An 18,670-nucleotide genomic window follows, 5' to 3' on the forward strand; every position below is an offset into this window, starting at 1 on the left:
CAGAAAGTTGTTGCTTTCATCGCTTGTTTTACTTATCGGATGTACTTGTCTCAGTTGAGCCCCACTGGCTCAGTATTTTTCAACTCACCTCGCTTGTTCTTCCCTTGGCAACCCTGTCTGCCCTCGACCGCACGTGAAACCACAAAGTTCAGCCTTAGCACGTTTGCCTTTCCCCGTGGCTTTCTAGGGTTTTGTTACAACAACTCAGTGTGAGTTTCCCCGTTCTGCAATCTTGTTGATTTAGGAGCATTAAGTGACCTGGCACAGACGAAACTCCGAAAGTCACTTTCAACTATTTCTCTGGTTGGGTGTACTGCATTTAGTATCTACACACGCCAGTTTGTACTACTGTAGATGTAGCACCGCTTAAAAACTGGTTTGAGTTTGCACAATGAAACATGCTAAAAATAACTCAATAAACTGGTGGGTCAACAAACTATTAACATCTTAAGTTAGAGAAAATAAATCTTGTTAATTGGTTGACAAAGCAAAAATCTCAGAAAAAAATGGAGTGAAAGCTCGGACCATTAAAAAAACGTTTTAATATGAAAGTGTAATATTGTGTACTAACTTTTTTTTACTTTTTCCATCTTTATTTCATTAAAGACTTAAAACCTATCAATCGTGACATTTTAGGTTATTATTATTATGATTATTATAATTATTAACGACTTCATGATACACATATCTATGTACATAATTCATAATTGATTTTATTAATATTGTATTACCATCATCAAGATTTTGTTCTGCTGATTTGTTTGCCTTCTTTGTTTAACAAAAATAATAATAATTATAATAATAATAATAATAATAATGAGAATGAAACGTAGAAAACTTCAACTTCACAGTTTTTTATTTTTATTTTAATTTTAATAGCATACCATCTTTGATTTTTTTTTTTCTGGTAATCTCATATTTTATTTTAATATTAGAATACAGTGAGCCACAAAAGAACCCCGGGCCCGACTTCCAATGCGCCAACTAATCAAGTCTGTTGTTCCTTCTGGCGACAGAGGCCGAGCTCGGGTGGGATTCTAGCGGGGAAACTCACTAAGCCAGACACGTAGGCGGGCTCCACGCCAAGCGCTCATCAACTACATTTTTGCCAGGGACGATTTGGTCGAGTGTGTTGTCACAGATGTCAGGCTAAACGCAAACAAACACAAGCCGTCAGGCTCAAACTTCCACCCTTGACACATTTGCATGCTCATGTGACGGTTGTCCCTCAAGCTAAAAGGATGTTCTGCTTTCCTCCCTTTTTTAGCTTTTTAAACTCTCAAAAATCTTCTTTTGCAGGAGACTGATTGTTATATGACAGCACTAAAATTTGGGGGATATACAGCATATCTTGGTGATTTATATGGAATAGATTACTTCTCTCTTTTTGCTTTTACAGAAATTATGGCTCTGCTCCAATGATTCGGATTTTGTTGTGATACGACACTTAGATACTATCATCATCTTCAGATATATAGGTTGGATTTCCATCGGTATCTTGAAGGCCTCAAAGAAAGACAAAAAAAATTTGAAATTGGAAAAAAAAAGCTGGAGGAGGTATCACGAAAGAAGAGAGCTGGCATAAGACAACTTAGTGTTCCTCTCCAATGGACAATCCAATTGCTGTTAGGAAAACTGCAGTTGTTTATTTACATTCAAACTTGCAACCAATGGAAGTGACCGCATGCATGATGGGATCACAAGATTACATCCCAGCGCACTCATGCTGGGCGGTGAAGACTTCAATCATGTTCGAACAACTTCACACCACAAGGAGACAACTCTTTATAGTAACTCGAATAATATTTCAACAAACTATTATCCTTGAATTGGGATTTCAAAGCCAGTAAGCCATCAATTTGTTGTGTCCATGTAATAAAACGATGGAACGATGAAACACTTATTTGGTTTCACCGTCATAACGGCCCAATGAAAAGCTGTTGCGTGTAATGGCCCTTTAACAGCGTTTGCGTTTAATTGGAGCGAAGGGATCAAGTGCGGTGGCGCACTGGTTAGCGCGTCCTCCTCACAGTACAGAGGTGCAGGATTCGATTGCGGCTCCGGCCTTCCTGTGTGGAGTTTGCATGTTCTCCCCGTGCCTGTGTGGGTTTTCTCCGGGTATCATCCCGAAGACATGCATGGTAGGTTGATTGGACGCTCCAAATTGTCCCTAGGTGTGATTGTGAGTGTGAATGGATTTTTGTCTTTGTGTGCCCTGTGATTGGTTGGCCCCCAGTCCAGGGTATTCCTCGTCTACTACCCGAAAGCAGCTGGGATAAGCTCCAGCACGCCCGTGACCCTTGTGAGGGTAAGCGGCTTGGAAAATGGATGGATGGACGAAGTGCAATACATAAAGCCGTCTCTGGAGTGCGACCCCGGTAAGAGTTCATCTGTGAATTTGCCTCAGGTGACAAGAGTCTGAGAAAGGTTCCAGGATGCTTTGTAACGATAGCTGCGGTTAGTAAATGTGAATAGGAAATTCCAGCTAATGAGCTTGAAATTATATTTATGAATTATGAAACCCCTTGATACGCATGAACATTTTTTTTTTTTTATTACGCAGGATGATTATTTTATGAATAAGAACGGAGGGGCGTTGTGGTAAACATGCCCAGATCGTGGATGGACGACGGACCGGCAAAATAGGGCAAAGTGGCCACCTCTCTAATTATGTACTGTATATACATATATACACCGTTGGAAAAATGTATAGAATGCCGGGTCAAGTCCCCTTAGTACGCCACAGGACAATGAGATGCCCTCTGAGCGCTGTAGTCATTAATCAACTACTCATTATCAAGCTGTGGTGTGCGCACGGATGTAAATGTACACACATGCGCGGGCACACCTACACAAGTGCACGAGGGTACACACGCATATTTGAGCAACCTCCCGATACGTACCACCATTCCACACAAACCATTAGTCAGCGCTGACGGAGTTGGAGGCCACAAGTAAACAAGTACAAGTAGAGTAAAGTAAAAGTACTTTCCCAAGTGTGTTTACCCTTGGCCGCGGTGTGAAAAACGTCAACAGACTTTGTCCGCACTACCTCACGCAGCGGCCTCATGAATCTATGCATGGCAATATGCAGCAGGCAAGCGTGTCCTAATTAGAATTTCATATTTAGCATTTCAGCATCCGCTTATTAAATGTGGCAGGTGCAACCAGAAAAGGCAGCATGGTGCGCCACCTGCTGGGGGGTGCTGGTTGCACACATTTGTAATCAAACCGCTGTGCGATACGACTAAGTATTATGCAGGGACGTGAGGTCAGGGCAGGCGGGTGAGGCAGCGCCTCCCTGTGCCTTTTGCTGCATGTGAAGAGTTAAATTTTTTTAAGGTTATGTTTACATTTAATTCTGTTCCGTTGTAGTTTCCATGCTTTAAGTTGAATTTTGTTTTCAATGCAATCATTTAAAATAGCGGAATTAGCATATTTCCTGTTCAAAATACATGAGAAGACGACTACAGCAATTTTGCACACATTAACAGCCGACATAACCAACAAAAGTTGGCTTAATATATTTTATACCTGACTCCAGAGGAGTCACGAACCTCACTGCGTGTCACTGCTAAAGGATGTGGGTCATTCCAGAGTTGGAAGACTTTTAAAAAACTGACTTTATATTTTTGTCATGTCTCAAGAAAATCAAACAATAAACCGTCATTTCATTCCATTTGTCCAGCTTACAACTCAACGGTGCACTTTAAATTACATATTTTATTCGTCACATGTCATGGAAAGTTAACGTTTTATTATTCTAATTGTGGTAGGGCGTACATGCTAGCTGTGTTTGTTGCTACGCTAACTGGTCAACAACAAATTTTGCTATAACTAGTTGAAATCTTAATTCTCTACCACTGTCAGAAATACATTCCATAGTCTCAAAACTCTCATCAAAATCAAATTTACTCTAAATATAAATGTCTTTTTTTCTTAAAAAAAAAAAAAAAAAATATGCCTTCTCTCTGTCATTCAAGTTATGAAGGATTTTAGAAATCAGATATATAGTTTGAAAATTTCTGACCTAGCTAACCTAAAATTAGTAAGTTGTCTCGTTTCAATTCCCTTAAAAAAATATATATATATATAAAAATATATAAAAACACTACAAAGGAATTTCTTCAAATTCAGCAACATCTGCTACAAATGAATAAAAACGTCTTTTAAACAGCTTTATTTTGAAAAAGTTCATAAAATAGTTTTTAAAAAGTTCCAATTTGCAGACAAATTTTGGATAAAACAATTTAACCACATAGTTCTGACACTTCTCTATACTGATTTACAACAGCAACCGCTCTTACACGTGAGCATTTTTGCCGAACACCCTCAATAAAAGGGCAAGCCAACAAATTCAATACACTTGGAAAAAATGTTCTACTGAGACAATCATTTACAGCAAACATACATAAAACATAACTAGCTTCAGCGGCTTTCAGTCTCGCTGCTCAAGTTATCCTTCAAGGCCAAGTGAAGCAAATCTGCTCTTGAAGCTCATTGCAAAACTGTTTTTTGCCAAGATGGCGGCGCGCATAGACAGCGGCTAACGGCTCTCCCTTCCAGTACTCTTCATTCTCTATTCTCGTTGCACACTGAGTACATTGACAATAAAGGGCATTCTGATTCTGATTCATATGTTTCTAAATATTTTAATGTTATTATCAACATTTTTGGTTCAATCTTTGTTTCCCAAGTTAAGCAATGACCCCATCAATGGTGGGACGGCACCCTAGCGCATTCTATTGACTGGCCGCCACTGTCCAAAAGCCAAACACTTTTAGTTGGGTTAACCCACGAGGCCTGTATCTCTGCTGCCCCACGCAGGACAAAGGCTGCCAGTGCTAGAGGAACCCTCAGTCCTCTATCAATGTCTGTTAGACTCCCACGAGTGGCTGTCCACAGAGTGCCCTTCTCAGTCGCTCTCAGCGGGACTGATAACAGCCACTGGACTCCAGCTGCTTCGCCACGCTACAACACACAAACACACTCGCACACACGCGCTCGGAGTAGAGGCATGCAGTTCATGGCTGACAGAGTGAGATTTACAAATTTATGAGCCAAAAAGAGTGTCGCATCTGCCATTAGATGAAGAGCCTGACATTTTAAAGCTGCAAAACGGGGATTTTCTGACCTGATTTTTGAAGCAGATTTTTAATCTATGGTGTTGTGCTTGTTTCAGTAATTAGATCCTGTTTAGTTTGGTCGTCCGGTTTTGATATTTTTTTATGATTGGTATATCTTCCGTTTTTGTCTATGTTTTGGAGCAAAATTTGGAAGGTCAATCTGTGTGCTCTCATAAGCCTGTGAAAGTGTGGCAATGGAATGTGTGCCCCACCTTGTTTTTTTGGGGGGCGTACTATGAAGTTTTAGAATTAGAATTAGAATTAGAAATCCCTTTATGTATCCTTTTATGTAACCAACGAGAGAGAGAGAGAGAAAGAGAGAGAGAGAGAGAGTGAGAGAGAGAGAGAGAAGGAGAGCGAGAGAGAGAGAGAGAGAGAAGGGGAGAGAGCGAGAGAGAGAGATAGAGAGAGAGAGAAGGGGAGAGAGAGAGAGAGAGCGAGAGAAGGAGCGAGAGAGAGAGAGAGCGAGCGAGAGAGAGAAGGGGCGAGAGAGAGAGTGAGCGAGAGAAGGGGAGAGAGAGAGTGAGAGAGAGAAGGGGAGAGTGCGAGAGAGAGAGAAGGGGAGCGAGCGAGAGAGAGCGAAGGGGAGAGAGCGAGAGAAAGAGAGAGAGAGAAGGGGCGAGACAGAGAGAGAGAGAGAAAGAGATTTTTAATACTTCAATTTATATTTTCATTATTTTAGCTTTTCATTGCTGCCATTTTGTGTTTCTCGCTGACAGGCCAAAATAGATCACCCGATTCGACCGCCTTCAATTTTTAATTACAAGTTGCATAAAAACTAATACCATTTGCACTGCGCATCTTTGTTTTAGTAGCATTCTTGTGTTAGCCGTGGTCTAACATGATTTTATTTAAAAAAATAAAAATAAAAATAAATGAATAAATGAAAAAAAGCCCCCCCAAAAAGCCAATGATAATCACTTTTTGGAAGAATAATCAGAACATAATTGTGACATATTATTTAATAATATTACGAAAGTGAAATCCATGAGTGACTTTTCTGGCGTCGGAGCCCAGTGTTGTCCCGGTATTTTGTAAACATGCGTCACCAAGCAATCATGCCATTTTCTTGCCATGTTCCTTACTTTGTTCTTTTTTTTTTTAATACGTCTTCACATGGTCACTACTTTGCTGGCCTTGAACGGTGAATTAGTGCACCTCTCAGTGCATTATGGCTATCAACCTTCACTCAGCATGACAGCGTGTCCATCGAGGGCTTTTAACAACCAAACCCCTCAATTCCCCCTGCCTTCCATCCACTTAAAACAATAAAGCAGGAATGTACTAACAATCTCACCGACCATGCTGCAACTAAATGGAATTAGAATGGCGACATTCCGCGTATGAAGGAATCAAAGTGCCACATTCTGCTTTTACGGGAAAGGCTCCACTACTGAAGTCGCACGGGTTTGATGCGCGGGTGCTCGACTTTATCCGATTGTTTCGCAGCAGATGGAAATGGAAGTTAGAGTGACTGGAATGAGATAGGATAGCTTACAATAAATGAAGCAATTTGATAAGGCCTGTGTCATTTGCCTGCATTGTACTACTGTTCTTATGTTCTACACTGAGTGGCAACTCGTCTCATCTCTTACTTCCATGTTTTTCAGCAATATTGAAAAAGCATTGTTTTGCTTCATGACTATATTGTATATCTAAAAATTAATATATCATCCAACTCATACAAACACTTATTAATTGGTTTCACGTTACGTAAGAGATGTCAAAGCAGCACTTATTCCATTTGATTTTTCCGTTTGTGGCCCCTCAGTTTGAACATCCCTTTTTTAAATGGCGATACTAACCAGTTATTTTAGGATGAACTCAACTAAACCTGTCCACAAATATTTTTCTAATTTTTTTATTATAATAATACTAATTTAACAGTATTCATATCACATTTATGAACTTGAATTTAAAAGTGAGTAAAATGTTCCTCTCTAGAGCTTTATTTTTTAAAAGCTCATAAAACACATTCAAACATGACTGTAAATGGGTGTGCAATGAGCTCCCACTGAGGAGGGCAATTTGGAAACCCAGTTCAGATTAGCAGCCGATACAATGTGCCTTATGTGAAAACACACAATCGCTTGGTATAGAAAATACTGTACATAGAATTATGTTTGCTGGTTATTTGCAAATGAGTGGATGCAGTTATTAGTTGCCTCGGTGTTGGCAATAGACGTGTTTAATTAACTTACCCGATTATGACGCTGAAGTTTAGTGCACTGTCGACCGAGCTCATCAGAATTGCCACTCCGTTTAGACACGTCAAGCGATTTCGTTCGCACCATATCATCTTAGTGGAAGTGTTGCACTGATGGGACTGTTTAATTAGATGAACAAGGTTACGCCACACTTGTGGACGGCGCCGGTGATGAGATCGGCTTGCTAGATGCGTTCGGGGTCCTTCGGCGGCGGCGCACCTGCTGATGACGTCACGCCTAAATCGCCTATTTTTTTAATATATTAATTTGCCTCTCTTTTATTTAACCCTGGCTGTTTTATTAGTATAATGTGGTTTAAAAAATAAAAATATTTAACTAAAACAAAAAATCCATGAATGCCACGATGGCAAGGTAGTCCACGTCACTTCCGCCTGCGGGCTTGTGAAACAACGACAGCAGAACGTTTCTCGTGCCGAACTTGCAACAATGTTGTGGTTAACTCAGGCTGCAATATTGTATGCATATAATGTGAAATAGTTCTTAATAAAACTTGTCCATGTTTTCCCTAAGAATAACCATTCACCACAATCTGATTCCCGCGTAAAACTGACATGACACAGAAGGACAAACCTCGCAAAAATAACACAAAATGTAATTGATTTTATTTTATTTTTATTTTGTCTAGCAACTCAGAACATACAAACACAACACCCAGGGGTGACAATAAATTTAAAAAACAACAACAAAAAAATACCTCACACTCGCACCTGCCACAATATCGATGCTAGTTTGGTTAGCCTGACTATATTGTTTTGCATTGTATGTTAGAATTAAGCTAGCAGACTTTTGTATAAGGCAAAAATTATGTTATTTCAAATAGACGTGTATTGTGTTTATTTCTTAACCTTGAAGCTTCAAAAAACATCTTGGCCTCTTTATTAAGAATTGATCTGTCAAACTGCTGCTTGCTGTGAGGTGAGTTGAGTTCGTTACCGTATCAAATGACACATCTTTGAAAAACTCTCAAGACCAGTCTGGTACTACTGTACTTTCAAAAGCCAGTGTGTAGTTTTGTAGCGTTTTGGCAGTAAGTAGCCAGTGGGAGTCCCATATTGGCTGCCCTTAAGGCACACCTCTACATAAGAGAAAGTGCATTACATTAAAGCAATAAAAACTCAGCAAAGCAGAGACAAAACAGTTGCGCTTTCCAGGGGGAAGGAATCGTGCTGACAGTTGTGCCGAAGCAGCATGCAAAGTCGTCTTTCTATTAATATCTGTGGGCTCTCAATGGGTTTACAGCAAAAACAAACAAAAGAGCGTTGCTAGAATATCAATCTGCCTTCTTCTCCCTCCCCAGCGAGCATCCTCTGGGCATTCCCGCCGACTTGCCGCTTTTGTTTGTTCACTTTTTTTCCTCGTTATTTTTAAGTCCGAGTTTCATCATCCGTCACGCGACAAATACAATCATTTGTTTCCCTCCTAATGATGCATCTTGATCATTATTGATACTCTACAGATAATTAATGTGAGTTTTATTTGGCTGACCCGCCGCTTATTTACTCTCTCCTGCTGAGAGTTGTTTAAGTGTGCTTTCATATGCTGTTATAATTGTTTCACTGCTTTCGCCATAGGAGTCCAATGGAATGGTGAGTGTGTCTAATTGTTTTTCTCAGCGCAAAGACAATCCCAAAAATATATAAATATATATGCAAACTATTTTCTATTTCATTTTAGGTATCATTCAGACAGCTGTGAGCCGCATTTGACAGCTTGGCCTTTACGATTTTTAGAAACATCTCATTCACTTGTGCCATTGCTCAGCAGTTGCTGCTTGGCAATATGAAAATATAACATCAACATGGTTTATTCATTTAATTTTTTTTTTTTTTTCAAATTCGACGGGCCGGATTAAAACACTTAACGGGCCGCATTTGGTCCCCGGGCCGTAGTTTGCCCACGCCTGCTCAAGACAGTGTCCAGAACAGACATAAACTCCAGAAAAAAAAATGAGCTGAAGACTTCAATCATAGATTAGCTCCTCGGGCAAACAAAATGTTGTTGTTCTTTGTGCTTATAAAAACAACCGATTTATACTTTACCATATTTTGTCCTGATCTTGGAATTTACGTTATATCCATGTTTTCACAATGTTAAATGACTCCAAACATTTCTGATGGTGCCACCCTGTAAATAAAGGAAGGCAACCGACTTGAGAATGTCTCAGGTGTTCATTGGGTTGAGGTATAGGCATAAAGTTAATTTCCAATCCGTGTTCCCTTGAAAAATAGAGTCGGCACGCTATCGAAGGCTGCAATGCAGACAAATGACAAAGAAATAACGGCTTTTCCATTTGTTTGCGTGCTGCACAGGCCCATTTGTTGCTGATTGTGTTACATCAGTCTCAGTAATCCTATCTCACTTAGCCACGGGGATGTTTTCATTCTTCACCAGGCTCGGTGGCGTTCCCATCTGGGAACGCTACAAGCGTTTACCAAGAATCGTATGGATAATTCAGGATTATTCATGAAACATTGAATCTGGATGAATTATTCAAGCGCCGCGTGAAACTCATCGTGCGTCCCTGCGGCGTTGTAAAGCACTTCAGGGAGCCGGTGCTAACTCTGTAACGTCCTGCTGTTACCTCGAAGCTTCCGTGACCTCGTTCCATTGCACGGCTTCCTGTCAACCGGTGATGTGGGCGGGACTGCGGAGGCCTCCCTCTGTTGTCAGAGGGCTCCTATCAACATAAAACCCCAAAAATCCTTTCTGTCCCACACCCAAGCAATCTCTGATTGCACCATTATTAATCAAACACGTCATGTGATCGAGGCAGTGCAATTGAGAAAACACGGTAAATGGCTTGAATGACGATTCTAGCCGTCTCGGAAATGGATGGATGGATGAAGAGTTTGAATGTGTTAAGTGACAATCTAATGGAAGATATTCCGGGTGTTATTTACATTTAAAACAGGTATGTCGATAAAGAAAATATGAAGTGGAAATTAAAACTTAAGAAAATGTTAATAATGACCCAAACATGCACTAATGCTAATTTCCATTACCCCGTCTATGACGTTTCACATTGTATGTTAGCGCTAAGCTAGCAAACCTTTGTGGCACTAAATTATATTGTTGCATGAACATTTTGGCATTGAAATATATAATGATTGATAGCCTCGTGTTTTATGTCTGAGTTTTAAAGTAAACACTGGAAGTGATGAATAAACAACTCACTCAGCTTCTTATTTGGAGTACGGTGCAAGCAAGAGAGTGAGAAAATTCGTTAGAGATTACTTTTAAAAATGTGCTTGAAGTTTAAATGAATTTAAAGCATATGGTAAGGGTAAAACCATTTAAAGAAATTTTTTTTATAAGGTCTCTCTATATTGTTGATTTTCACCAATTGCGAGAGAGTCTAGAACACAGGTGTCAAACTCTTCTGCCCCCGACCACGAGTTCAGCCTTAGCACGTTGACTTGTCCCCGCGGCTGTTTGGTGTTTTGCTACGATGACGACAAAGTTTCCCCATCCTGCTATTTGTCCCATGTATGCTTTTTATGACATTTTTGTCTGGCAATTTTCGACTGTCTTGGCTCAATGCAGGTCGAGAAACGTTGAATTCATTTCAGCATTGTTCCCCTCTCGTCTTATTGTCATTGGTAATTTTGCGCTCTAAGGGTTTTGCGCTGTGATTTACAGGAGGTCGAGTCGAAACTGCTTATTGTCAGGAGCTGTAATGGATGCTAGCGTCTGCTCTTAATTTCTGCAGATATTGCCGCTTGTTATTTCCAACCCCCTGAGGCCATTTCCACTAATGTCTCCCAAGGTACCCCACTGCGTTATATTTGTACCATATGGACGCCAAATGACGCAATTAAAAACACTGCAAAACACTTCAAAAATCATCACGAGCGAGGGAGGGAGCAAGACAGGCGCTTTGGCTTTGGAGTAGATTAACCTTTTGATATAGGTGGGTCAAATTTGACACGTTTTGCGGTTTGACAGCCATGAAAACAATAACATAAATGTTAGTCTGTCTTTCCCTCTCAAATATAAAATTTCTTCAAGTGACACAAAATACACAAAAATAAAATAATTGAACATGTACAGGTGCAAAATGTTTTGTCTACACCAGTGGTTTTCAAACTGTGGAGCGCACCAGGAATGGGTGAAAACAATTTCATCTTCAATTGGGGAGACGCTGCAAAAATAAAGTTGGTCGTTTCAGGTCAAATTTGACCCAATTATTGTAATTCCAGTAATTGATTTTACAAAAGTACATTTACCAGTGTGCGTCAAATCAAGAAAATTTGTAACTGTAATATTAAATAAAATAGAAAAAAAAAATTCAATTAAGAGACTAAAGAAGGGTGCTGCAACTTAGATGGCATCTAAGAGATGTGATAGCAGGACCTAGATTAAAAAACGAGTGGAATCCAAGTAAACTTACCCTTTCTCTGAAAAATTTACAAATCATCCATTTATGCTTGTATATCAGCCAGGTTATTAATGCCTTTGGAAAAGATCTGTTGTTTATAATTGACTAGAGACAAAGTCAAAATATACCCAAAACAAAAAGGGTAAACACACACACACACACGAAGGCCACACAGTGTTGGAAAATACCATCAAAAGAGCCCGCCTGTGACGTAACGGAAAAGTCAATTTGCAGGTTCCTAAATGACCATGTCTAAATTTCCATCACATCTAATCACACATAATTTCACACATTTAAATTACTCCGAGAGCAAAATAGGCTCAAATCATCATTCAATAAAGAAGAATAAAAAAAACAAATAGATAATTATTTGAAAATTAATAAACAATAAATAAATAAAAAATACGTAACAAAAAAAAATAATAAAAAAAAAAAAAGCCTTGTGTATGAAACGATGAAGCCAGCTTGGATGAGAGGTGAAGCGTCTTCAAAGTCAACCAGATCAGTCCATTTGCGATCAATTTAATGCCGGGAAAAAGAAAGGTGGAAAAAATGAGAATATTCACATTCAGACATCATCCAAGCCCTTTTCCCTTTTTTCTCAAAATACCTTGGACAAAGATTGTTGGGATGGTTTGGTGACTCTGAGGTTTTGCACCCCGCATAACAAAGAAAAGGTCTATTATTAGCTGCTAAGTGACTCTCTGCCTCTGAAATGATGAAACTTTTCTACATTTAGAATGCAGTTAACCCAAATAGCCAGTAGATGGCGACAGTAGTTTAATTTTGACTCTTTATGCTGCCACTCTCCCTTCAACCTAATCAATACATAAGGACCAGATTAATAAAAATTTACTAAATAATGGATTTAAAAAAAAAAGAACAAATCCTCCGCATTTCACAAAATAACAATAACAATGAATAAAATCACACACATTTCATTGACTGGTTAAAATCAAATAATGACTCATCCTCCTACGTGGATTGTACAAAATTCTGGGAGGGGAAAACGGCAAAACTAAGATCTATTGTTGACTCATCCCCAAAATAAAAGAAAATCAATCAATACAAAAAAATCACATTATTAAAACAACAATGAGCCAATTTCATTCAAGCTGGATTTAAATTTGTAATGAATTAATTGAAAAATGGACAATGATGTTCATACAGAATGTCCCCTTACACATAACCACGTGGTCTCTCCCTGCGTGAATTCGGGAACTTCTTCGTGTTGTGCACCAACCCAAAATAAACAAATAAAAATAAATGAATGTCACATGGAAAATCAAACTTATCTAACTTTTTTTCTTTTAATGAATGGCCGCACAGATGCCATCCTCGCGTATGCCGTACTATTGACTCCTTGCCAACACACACACTTGCAGCAACACACACACACACATAGCTGCGCATTCACGCAAGCACTCGCATTAAAAACACACACACGTACACACACGTGCAGGCACACGCTTCATGTCAGAGTCAGGCAAGTGCTGGCTTGGCTTCATGAAGGCTCTTTTTTCTATTTTTATCCCCTCTGGTGCCGTTTGAGCTTCTCGGATGCAGCGAGTGGCGAGCAGAGCAGAGGTGCGGGCGTCACTCAACACGCCCACCCATCTCCCTCTCTTTCCCTCCCCCTCACTCTCGCGATCGCTCCCTCCCTCCCTCCCTCTCCCTTCCTAAAAATAGCCCCAAGTCGTGATCAGCCCGTCCTTGGCAGAGCGAGAGACTGTATTATTGCTTGGAATTGGTGGTGGGTGGATAAAGGGAGGCGGAGGGGTTGAAGAAGGGGGGGGGGGGCTTATGGATTGATACAAACAAGCCCCCCCCCCCACACACACTCCACACCCTTCACAGAGCCCTACCCACCACCAAGCCAACCCCCGGCACATGCAGACTGAATTAATGTGTTGCTATTTTTGGGAGACCCCGTGTTTCCAGGGGAGACCTAATGACGCAATGACGTCAATGCAGGTCAATCGCAGACTGGAGGAATTGACTGGCTTCCATTTGTGCGGAGGGGTGGGGGGTGTAATGTGCAAGGGGGGGTACGCAGCTTTTTGCAGTATTTCCTTCCAGAAAGATTGGAGGGTGTGTGTGTGTGTGGGGGGGGGGGGGGGGGTGAGGGATGGAAAATGGAGGCGCACACGTCGGAGTGGAGAGGAGAGGAAACGAACCGGGGGCTCGAACATGTTGCATCAGCGACAAGCGGACGCGGTGCACACAGGTGTGTATGGACGCGCTCGGGTAACGGAGCCGCGGATGCTTTATTTGCCTGCCGAGTGCGTGTAAAGAATCTCATTCTCTGCGTGCGTGCGTGCGTGCGTGCGTGTGTGCGTATGTGTGTGTGTGTGTCCCCTCTTTTTCTCATTCTGTCTTTCCCAAGGGCTTTTTTTTCACTCCATCCGGACCAATTTGGAGAATTCGCCCAGCAAGCGGAGGTAAGTCGTCTCCCTGCATCCACCACCACACACACACACACACACACACACACACACCCCTGCACACGCGCGCACGCGCGCACACATACAAACAGATGTGATGTCGTTGCAGTAGTGGTGTGTGTATGCGAAGATGCGCGTGTGGCGTCTTAAGGTGTTGTTAGATTGCGGTGATGATGATGATTTTTATTATTATTATGGAATGGCCGAAGAGAGCGCGCGCTTCGTCACGGTGCGTGCAGATACTCAGGCGTTGGTTTGCTTGTTCGAATTCAGAAACTTTGAATTTGCCATTTCAATTCTTAGATTTTTATTTATTTTATTTAAAGGGAATATAATTTTATTTTGATTCAATGTATTTGAATTTATTTGAACGGAATTTATCTTTATTTAAAGTCTATGTATTTTAATTGATTTTATTTTTAAATTATAGTCAATTTTAATATTTAATATTCTAACACAAGAACACTTCAATCCCCATATTTTTCTTGCACCTCCGGCCAGGTGTCGTCCTGTTTGCCGGATTAAGAGGGACGCATGCAGGTATATAAATATATATGTAAACACGCGTGTAGTGTGTGTAGAAAATCAGCGACACGCAGTGTCATGGAGTTGTTGGGGGAAGGAGGGAGGAGGGGGGGGCGGTCAAGTGAAGTAGGGGGGTTATATGGTGGAGGTTAGGGCGTGTTCCGACCGACAAAAGGCTGCCGCCGAAGGTTTTCGGCTTTCAGAACCATGGACAGCTCACATGCAAGCTCAAGTGCAAATCAGGTGGCATCACGTTGTGTGTTGTAAAAAAATATATATTAATGTGCCGTTTCATCCAAGTGAACTTTTTCTATTATTTATGGTCACTAAGTGATTGGATTGGACAAAAATATATTATTGCAATGTCATACATGACAATATACGTATGAAAAGATTCCATACATGCACACTATTCACACAACATAATTATGTTATTAGACACTCCCATGTAGTGCACGGATGTTACAATAAATCAATAGTGTTAATCGTTATTGTTTGTAAGGCAGGTTTGGTTTGTCTAGAGCGCCTGTGCAGGTGTACCTAATTTTGTGGCCCGTGAGTGTCTAAATATGATGTGACGTGCTTGTGAGTGTGCATGCGTGCGTGTCTACAGATACGACCAACCACCTGTTACATGTCAAAGTCCATTAGCTTTAGTGTTTGAATATTTTGGGTTAGATTGTTGTGCGTCACATATTATGAGGAGTCTAAAAAAAAAAAAAAAACTACAGATTTTATTCAGAATTAAATTTTAGGTGAATAATTTTTACGGGTTTGATTAAAATGTCTATGTCAGCATTATACACTTGTCACGCTCTGTACAAAATAATCAGTGCCATTCCTTTGATATTTTCAATTAGCAAGTGAAATTGCAAACATGAAAATATTTTTTAACTAAAATTAACCAGCAATTACATTAAAAAATATATAAATCCAAAACTAAAACAGGTCATTTGAATTTTTTCACTCCCTTTGTCAATTTTTGAGATTCAATTAATGTGTCATCCCTCACTGTTCGACTCAAAATGCTCTAAATATTTTTCTCTCACCTTGAATTTTGACGATCGCCAAGCAACTGAAAAGAAATAGAAATGAAAAATTTTCAAGCGTCAATATTTTGCACAGATGATCCTGAGTTTGCATACTTTGAGGCTCTCCTGGATCAAATTTGACTTGTGTTTACTAAAATGGATTTTGGATACACCTGGTCGTGTTGAATCAAAGAAAACGATGGCGCTCGTGGGAATCTGGAAACTGTGCGACTGTAATTCAAAACGGAGCTTGAAGCTGTCTCGGGAACTGTCTGTGTTTCCACCACATTTAAAGAGTTTCCTGCAAAAAACATTGGGGGGGATTTCCCAAGAGTCAGAGTTGAAGTCAGACATACAGCGCTAACTCGACTTATTCGTGACCCAGGAGTTGGAGTTTTTCCGAGATATGAGTAGTCACTGGGTGGATATTGTGTCTTAAGTTTTAAATTTGAGTTAGGAGAGCTAGATAGGGCCTGAGAACCTTTTACACGTTCTGCATTTAAACAAAACCACATAACTTTGCGTCACAAAATGTTGCTAATTTAATGCTAACACAAAAATACAAAAACGCCATAGATGGGCTAAGAAAATGACATCAAAGTTGCAGTGTAGTGAACCTTCACGCAATGGATATTTGAATATAATAAGTGCAGCAACACCTGTAGACAGACAATATAATAGTACAGGCAATTGCATTATCACCTAGCCGTGGATTTTTAATATTTTCTTTATGTTGAAAAAAATATAATTAAACAGCAAATGAAGAGTTGGGTTATGTAACATAAAAATGTACTATTGGTCTTGTTCTAGCTACATAGAAAGAACATTCAAAGTCCCCCTTTGAGCTAGTATCCCTCTCATATTTGATGGAAAGTACGGTACTCATTTGAACATGTCGGTTCCATTTGAGGAAATTTCCATTTGCTATCCGTGAGGGATAGCGACTGGGTCAGCCCGCAAATAACAAATTGATTTTATTGTAAAACATTTAGCGATAATTAAATACAATGTATATTTAGCGGTTCTTCATAAGTCATAGTGACTGTGAGGCGACTTTTGGTGTACACACGTTGGCCACTTGGGGGCAGTATAATCCATCCATCCATCGTCATTATTTGGTTGATTTAAATACAAAAGGTATAATTGATTTTGTTTTGGCAGTAAACTTTAACTGGCAGAAGGATTAAACAGCTTGACGCCTCTTTTTTGGAGTAAATATTACATATGTTGTAAAACTTGTACGTTCGCTCATCTCTTATTCCACCACTGGAAAGCATTTTCACATGTGAAAAAATGTGAAGTCTCTTTTGGGTACTTACATACAGGTTTTATCCATATGCTCCGACATATCTTCCATAAATATTGCACCGATTTAATTATAGCACTTACCTTATGCTTAAACATGAAGGTTTTATGAGTGGATGTGAACATCATAGATAATTAATGTGCTTAAACATTTACTGAAAGCTTCATGCAAGTGTGTTTTTTTTGTTTGTTTGGGTTTTTTTTTTTATGAATGTACATTCAATCATGGAAACCTTTTGATCTTCAGTGTGTATAAAAAGTCTACACAACCCTCTACAATCCCTTTCCCCTGATATAAAGACCAAAATAAATAATTTCAAAACTTTTTACACCATAAATGTTAACCCAAAATTCAGCTTTTTTGGGGTGACCATAACACATTTTCCTACATGTGTGTGGGAGATTTTGTTACGGTCTAATGAAACCAAATATAAACATTTTGCCCTCATTCCAATAGGTATGTTTAGTGCAAAAACATCACTCATCATCGTCAAAAGAACCGCGAACCTGCAGACTGGTGGCAACATACTTTGGGTTTGTTTTTGTTTTGTTTTTCTTCTCCAGTAGGAGCTCGGGGCTTAGTTCCAAATAAAAGTTAATGTTGAGGATTCTGCAAGAAATAAAAAGCCTACTAGAACATCCGACATAAGCAATAAGGGGGTGTGCACACTTCTGCAACTACATAATCTCACTTGTTTATTTTTTTTTCCCCCCTAGAAAAAAACCTTTGTACAGGTACATTAAAAATTAAAAAGTTTTAGACATCTTGGTCTTATTTTTGAGATCACAAAAATCTGGCATTTGAACAGGGGTGTGTAGACTTAACCATAAGTGCTCACTATTTTACACACTGCCAAGATATAATACTTCATGTTTTGTGGTGGTCAGAAGGAGTACACTGGATGTGATGGTTGTGTCTACGTGTGTTTCAGATGATGCCGCAAGTGCAATGTGACGCACATCTCGATTCTTTTCGGGTCTTTTTGCGGTCTGGGCTTGCTGTCAAATGGAAGTCACCAGGAAGCCCTTACCCCAAAAAGCATCTGCAGAGGATACTTACGTCCTGCAAGTCGCTACACACACCTCGTCAGCTATTTTTGTTCCCATGAATAACTGCATTCCTAAACGAGTGATGGCTCCCTCTAGTGGTGCGTGACAGAATCAATAACATATGCATTCATATTTGCTTGGAAACTATAATTTTGGTATAATTAATTTTTATAATTGTAATACATGTTCACTTAATCATTATTAAAGTATGTTTTTTAAATATATATATATATATATATATATATATATATATATATATATATACATTTAAGCTCAGTGATGATGTTGAAAAAAATACAATAGAATGAAATAGCATGTGATACTTGGTCCATCCACAAGAGGGCGGAAGAGCACAAGCTGTACCGGGAAAACAATTTGTCATTGATCCAGAAATTCATGATAGCAACAGAGTGAGTTGCATCATAACTTATTTTAGTTGTTTAATCTACTTGACGAACTTAAGTGTACATCCCAACATGTGTATGAATTAAAATTTGAATGCAACTAAAGCAAGAAGTTGGAGTTCATTTGTTATCTGCAATTATGAACACTAAGATGACAACATTTTTTGGGGTGTTGTAAA

The 18,670-nt window shown here is 39.6% G+C and overlaps 2 long non-coding RNA genes across 2 annotated transcripts in view; one reads left to right on the top strand and one right to left on the bottom strand.

The window, feature by feature from the left end:
* Positions 1 to 7,530, bottom strand: part of LOC148334786 (uncharacterized) — a 50,931-nt gene extending 43,401 nt beyond the window's left edge. Inside the window, exon 1 of the long non-coding RNA XR_015843990.1 lies at positions 7,328 to 7,530. This is a non-coding gene — a long non-coding RNA (uncharacterized LOC148334786). The remainder of the gene's footprint in view (positions 1 to 7,327) is intronic.
* A 6,331-nt stretch (positions 7,531 to 13,861) lies between these two features.
* LOC148334787 (uncharacterized) lies at positions 13,862 to 18,549 on the top strand. Its single transcript, XR_015844162.1, has 3 exons — positions 13,862 to 13,959; positions 14,119 to 14,173; positions 17,970 to 18,549. It is a non-coding gene; the product is annotated as an uncharacterized LOC148334787 (long non-coding RNA).
* The last annotated feature ends 121 nt before the right edge of the window (positions 18,550 to 18,670 follow it).

The sequence above is a fragment of the Idiotropiscis lumnitzeri genome, chromosome 6 (assembly GCF_059441095.1).
Source record: "Idiotropiscis lumnitzeri isolate Australia: NSW breed Sydney's pygmy pipehorse chromosome 6, RoL_Ilum_1.0, whole genome shotgun sequence".
Lineage (NCBI taxonomy): Eukaryota > Metazoa > Chordata > Actinopteri > Syngnathiformes > Syngnathidae > Idiotropiscis > Idiotropiscis lumnitzeri.